A 6,222-nucleotide genomic window follows, 5' to 3' on the forward strand; every position below is an offset into this window, starting at 1 on the left:
GTTGGTACAAACACTTAACAATATAGGTAAACTAATTGAGGATTTCATCTCTTATAATGACCTGTGCATATTTAATGATTATTCCAACACTTACCTACATCCTGCAACTGGCACCTGCTCTCTTCTAGATTTGTCTCTAACTGATTCCAACCTACTCAACGAATTTGAATGGTTAGTCCACAATGGCCTTTGTGGAAGTGACTATTTCCCAACTATTATTGTGGCAATAAATCCGGCTGATATTCCATCTTCAACGAGATGGAATTTTACAAAGGATAACTGGACTTTATTTCAAACATAATCTACAAATAAACTAATTCTTTAGTGTTTCACTGATGCTGCTGATCCTCATCAATTCGTGGCTGGCATTTTAAAGTAAATTGCTGATGAATGTATTCCAAAATCCTCTACGAATCCACATATACGTAAACCATGGTTTACCACTGATTGTAAACAAACCATGAAAGCTAGGGAAAAGGCAAACAGTCCATAATTTAAATAAATATTAAATGAAAATTTAAATGAAAATTAAAATTTAAACAAAATAAACGCCAATCTTGGCGAAACTATATTCCTAAAATAAATTCCCGAAAACACAAATGTCTAAGGTTTGGAATATGGTGCAAAGGATTAAAGGTAAAGGTTCCAAATCTAGTTTTCACCATCTTAAAGATAGATAAATCTGATATAGCAAATAAATTAGGAGAAACTTTAGCTGGACATTCATTCTCATCAAATTCTACCCAGACATTTCAGAAATTTAAAGAACAACAAGAATGAAATTTTAAAAAAAATTAATTCTGATAATTTTGTGGATTATAATTAAATCTTTTCCATTCATGAGCTGCATGCCGCCTTTGGACAATCTCATGATACTACTCCAGGTGCTGATAATATCCACTATCAGTTACATAAACATTTACCTGATCCCTGTTTAGGGGCATTGTTAACTATGTTTGATAGTATCTGGATAAGGGGTAATTACCTTTATCGTGGCGAAATGCTGTCATAATTCCAATTCCGAAACCTGGTCATGATCATACTGATCCTTCTAATTATAGGCCAATATCACTTACAAGCTGTGTTTGCAAGACCACGGAAATGGTCAACAACATCCACATATATGGTATTTAGAAACAAATAATCTGATAACTAATATTCAATTTGGTTTTAGGAAAAATAGAAGTCCCATTTACCATTTGGTGCGATTGGAAAAGTTTGTTTAAAATGCCATATAAATGAACAACACACCATATCTATATTGTTCGGCTTCGAAAAAGCTTATGATACGACTTGGAAATATGGATCTTCATGAGATTGGGTTGAGATACCCAATTTCACATCACAGTGTTTAACAGAAAGGCATTTCCAGGTACGTGTGGGAGCAACCTTCCCTGAATATTATGATTATCTTGAGGGTGTCCCTCAAGGTAGCATATTATCGGTAACGTTGTTTTGGTATCAAAATAAAGACTAGTTTATCTAAGGTTTTAAACGACTCTTTTGATGGGTCAATATTTGTTGATTATTTTAAAATAAAATATATTAACTAAATATTAACTCTCATGCTCCGTCCGATCTGATTCAAGCTACCTGTGAATGTGTAATTATTCTGTATGCGGACAACGTCAACGTTCACAACAACATGGCAAACCAATGCTCACATTGATGAGAAAGAAAATTTCCGTGGCCAAGAAGCGAAAATTATTACAGCACAAAGGTGTTCGATTTGGTGTCTTGTCTGCACTGGCATCTGTTGTGGGCCCTTTGTTGCCTGCTGGGTGGGAGATTAATACATAAAGTTCATAAGCATTTGGGGATAAGCAAATTATATGCACTTACTGTAAACAGACTCTGAGCAACAAAATGTCAGAGTTTGTCAATAATCTGCATCCATGTCCAGATTAAGAAGCTGACACAAGACCCTTATTGCACATGTCTAATGCTGCCAGACAGGGTCATGATAGTATTTTGATTCGAACAGTTGATACTGATGTCATTGCCCTGGACATTGCATTGTTTGACAGAATAGATGTGTCTCACTTCATGATAGCTTTTGGAACTGGCAAACAATTTTGATATTTGGCTGTACGTGTCCTATGCAGGATTCCATAGACCAGAGATGGCATGTTCACTTGGAGCTTTACTGACTGTGACCAGACATCTTTATTTGCAGCAAAAGGCAAAAATTAACACCAGCTTGGGAAACATCGAATGTGTTTGATGAAGCAACAGAGGCTTTCATTCTCATTATGATGAATCAACCAAACCGCCTGTGATGAATATGACGCCAGGCATTCACGTTTTGTGGTATTGATGAATGATTGGGCCAGTATCTATACAAGCACGCAAATACCTATACACGAAGAGAGGTAGATCAATGGATTCTATTCCTATACATCAGCTGCATTGTACCAACACAGAGCTGTTTTTCAAGGTGGCCACTGTTGGGGATGATGTCTGGAGGCCGAAACAGACGTCCCACACCAACTGAGAGAGGATGGGTAATGTCTGTAGCACATGACTACAGCCCTTTGGTGACTACACTACCACAAGCTTCTAAGTCATGCCATGAGCTTCGGAGATGTAGCTGTGAGTATGAGAGGATGAGCTGAGCAAGGTGTGACTGTGTTGTGGCACATTTAATTGGCACACCGAATGTGGTGGCAACTGCGATCACATTTGATTGTCCCTAACTAACTAAAACCATGAGCCATTTGCTGCATATTTTGAAAAAGAAATATATGCCGATAAAGAAAGAAATGCCTAATTTCTTAATTCAACATAAATAAACTTATTACTTTACAGATGTAGTGGTTGGTAAATATATTCCAAAATGTTCTTTTTCCTTATGCATTTAGGTTCTCATGTTCACAAGATTTACTATCATGCCATTCCCCCATGGCGGCAATATTGAATTTTCTAAGGTGGTCCTATATCTGAAAATATTTGGATTGTAATTACCTACACCTTTAATAATGTTCATGCTTTTTGCACAATTAACCCTATATCTGTCAAGAAACGGCTCCACTATCATGGCTGCTGTAGTTACAGATTAGCACGGATTGCAGGAGCATATGTGTGACCTGTCATCATACAGATTACAGAGTTCGGGGCATAGTGTTCGGAGCCACTTCCACCCATGACACCTATAAGAGATTAGTAACTGAAAGCACTACTAGAAAACAAAGATGATATGTTCACTAAAATTGCACTATATTTAAAATAAAATAAAATACAACTTGTAGTTAAGATGTGAAACAGTGAAAATTTGTTTTTTTATCCAACCTTACCGTAAAACGTTAAAATAATTGTTTTACTCTTTAGATGCTGCTTAAAAAATTCTAATTGTTGCACATAGGTATATGAAGTACGTTTGGAAATACCATGAAAAGAGATTTCGTTCGATAGTTTGCATGATATCACAAATACAAAACTACAAAATTTCAGGGGGGAGGAGGCGAACTTTGCGCTAGGGGCATCAGTATGAATTTCTGGAAGTCATAAAAAAATTCACCTTTCTTTTATTCATCTCTTTCCTGGCTAATGCTTGTGGCATATCAGTGTCTTTCCAACAGTATCTAAATTCAGCAAGTCCAAAATGTAATGCATTGCCTCGCAATTTAATCGGTGAAAGTGCAGGTATTCTAATTTTGCTTCTTTTCTGCATTAATCGTAAGATGGAAGTACCCAAATGTCGCCAGTAAAGTCAAGTAAGCGCCCTTGTTTGAAATCTGTATGTCCAATAAATCATTGGAAAATAATATCCTAATGATGATAAACATGTGAGATTTATGTCAAAGGGTCTATTCATTGAGAATTGTCCGCGAGCATAACTTACCGATAAAAAATCCCGATGAAATTGTCAGTGTTTTGGACGTCAAAACAAAATTGAGGGAATTGGTCGTGATTCCTTCATACACAAACTGCTTCAAAAATTGTGCAACAATACGAATGACAGTATGGATTATAAATCGCTGTGAAAACCCGGTTACTTCCATACAGGTTTCAGTGTCAGTGTTCTTTCATTAATGGTAGACCCGTGAAGATCCGGGGTAGAATAGGTCTTCAGCAACCCATGCTTGTTGTAAAAGGCGACTAACGGGATCGGGTGGTCAGACTCGCTGACTTGGTTGATGCACGTCATCGTCTCCAAATTGCGTAGATAGATGATCATGATGTCAATCACTGATTGTCTGGTCCAGACTCAATTATTTACAGACTGTCGTCATATAGCTTGAACATTGCAGAGTGCGACGGTAAACAACAAACAAACTAAATCATTATTGATAAAAACAATAACCGGCTGACGGGCATTTCCAAAGGCTAAAAAGTGAAATATGGCTAAATAGCCCCAACAATGCTTACAATGACATCGCACAACATCAGACAACATCCAGTATTCAAATTTAATGACAGTCATATCGAATATTTCTTACTCTGGATCATGAATATTTCAACGTCATTATTCATCACAAAGCTGCTTGCAGCAATCAACCTTGTCTCTTTAATCACCAAGACAGTAATTCAAAATAATAAATCTACTCCTTCGGAAGATTCCAATGGAGGACAGTACAAGGTTTCTTCTTTTTATGTTGGCTGGTGATAAGGTTTCAAATTCCTGGTTATTTTTATTATGCTTATCCCCAAAAATTAAATCTTAAGTAAATGAGATACAGACTTGTTGCGGTAGAAGACATTTGATGACAGCGATCTACATCCCCGCCAGCTCATCTGCAGCTGTCAGACCATGTGACAAATCGAGAACACGAGTATGAATCTTCTTCTCACACACATCAAATCCAAAGAAAGTGGAAACGTTCCAGTGTAAAACATTACAACGTCGGGCTTTCCTCCCACCTGAAGCTGACACGCCGTGATATAACTGGAATACTGGTAAAAGCGGCGTTAAATCAAACTCACTCATCATATCTTTGTCCGCCGACTAAAATCAGGTTTGAATGGTCACAATCTGTGAATTGCAACTGACAAATTGTGTGTCACCGTCCCCTATCAGTGTGGGACTTGCTAGTGTTATCAACCACTGGCTTGACTGGTCCAGAGCCCATTGTTCAGGCTTCCGTGATGGTGCTGTTATATTGCCATATACAATGTCAATAGTCAAGCAGTCGATTGGGTCACCGTTGAAATCTTCCCAATCGTGATGTTCTAGGTCAGTTCAGTTCAGTCAAAAAGAATATTATTATTCTTTAGAAACTAAAACCACGTGTATCAATAATACGTGATGGCATTTACGTGATCCACGTCTCGACACGCGAAGTCAAACCTCACTCACTCCCTCCAGACCTCTACAGATAACATATCAACTAAAAGTGAAAGTCGTGCGACAGGTTATCGTACAATAATCGAGAATACACTCTCCATTAATAATTTAACGAAGAGTATTTTGATATCGTAGTTACGATTTCATGAAATATAGATATGCCATGTATAATAACAAAGATAAGTGTTGATGACAAACATGTTCATGCCTGTAAAGCATAACACCAAAGCACATCCTGTTGTAACCCGTGAAGATCCGGTGTAGAATAGGTCTTCAGCAAACCATGCTTTCAGTAAAAGGCGACTATGCTTATCGTAAGAGGCGACTAACGGAATCGGATGGTCAGGCTCACTGACGTGGTTTGATGCATCTCATCGTATCTCAATTGCGTGGATAGATGCTCATGACGTAAATCACTGGATTGTCTGGTCCAGACTCGATTATTTACATGTCTTATACATGTAGCTGTAAAACTGCTGAGTGCGGCGTTAAACAACAAACAAACAAACTATAGTTTCCACGTGCCACACGCAGTAGCGCCACACGAGTACGTTGGGCGCCATCCCTCATTTGTCACTTTCAAGGAAGGTCGATTAATCTCTGTGGATATTTATTTCTGTCAATCTGCTTATCACACAGAAGTGATTAACTTGATTTCCTTCATTGTTTTTGTATGAACTAGCGATGCAGCATCTGCAACGCGCGGAGCATCTACGTGCTATTGCCATGCTGGAAACTACAAGTAGTCAGCGTACAGTGCCATATACGTTAAATGTTTCACAGTCTATGATAAGCAGACTATGGAACAGGTACCAACAAACCCATAATATTAACCCTAACCCTATGGGCAAGAGTACAGGATCGATTAACTCGAAACCAGGTTCTTCGGAATCGAGCAGCTCATATCCTTGATCGACGACCACGCGTTGTGCCACCCC

The sequence above is a fragment of the Haliotis rufescens genome, unplaced genomic scaffold (assembly GCF_023055435.1).
Source record: "Haliotis rufescens isolate VD_foot unplaced genomic scaffold, xgHalRufe1.0.p SCAF_18, whole genome shotgun sequence".
Taxonomy (NCBI): Eukaryota; Metazoa; Mollusca; class Gastropoda; order Lepetellida; family Haliotidae; genus Haliotis; species Haliotis rufescens.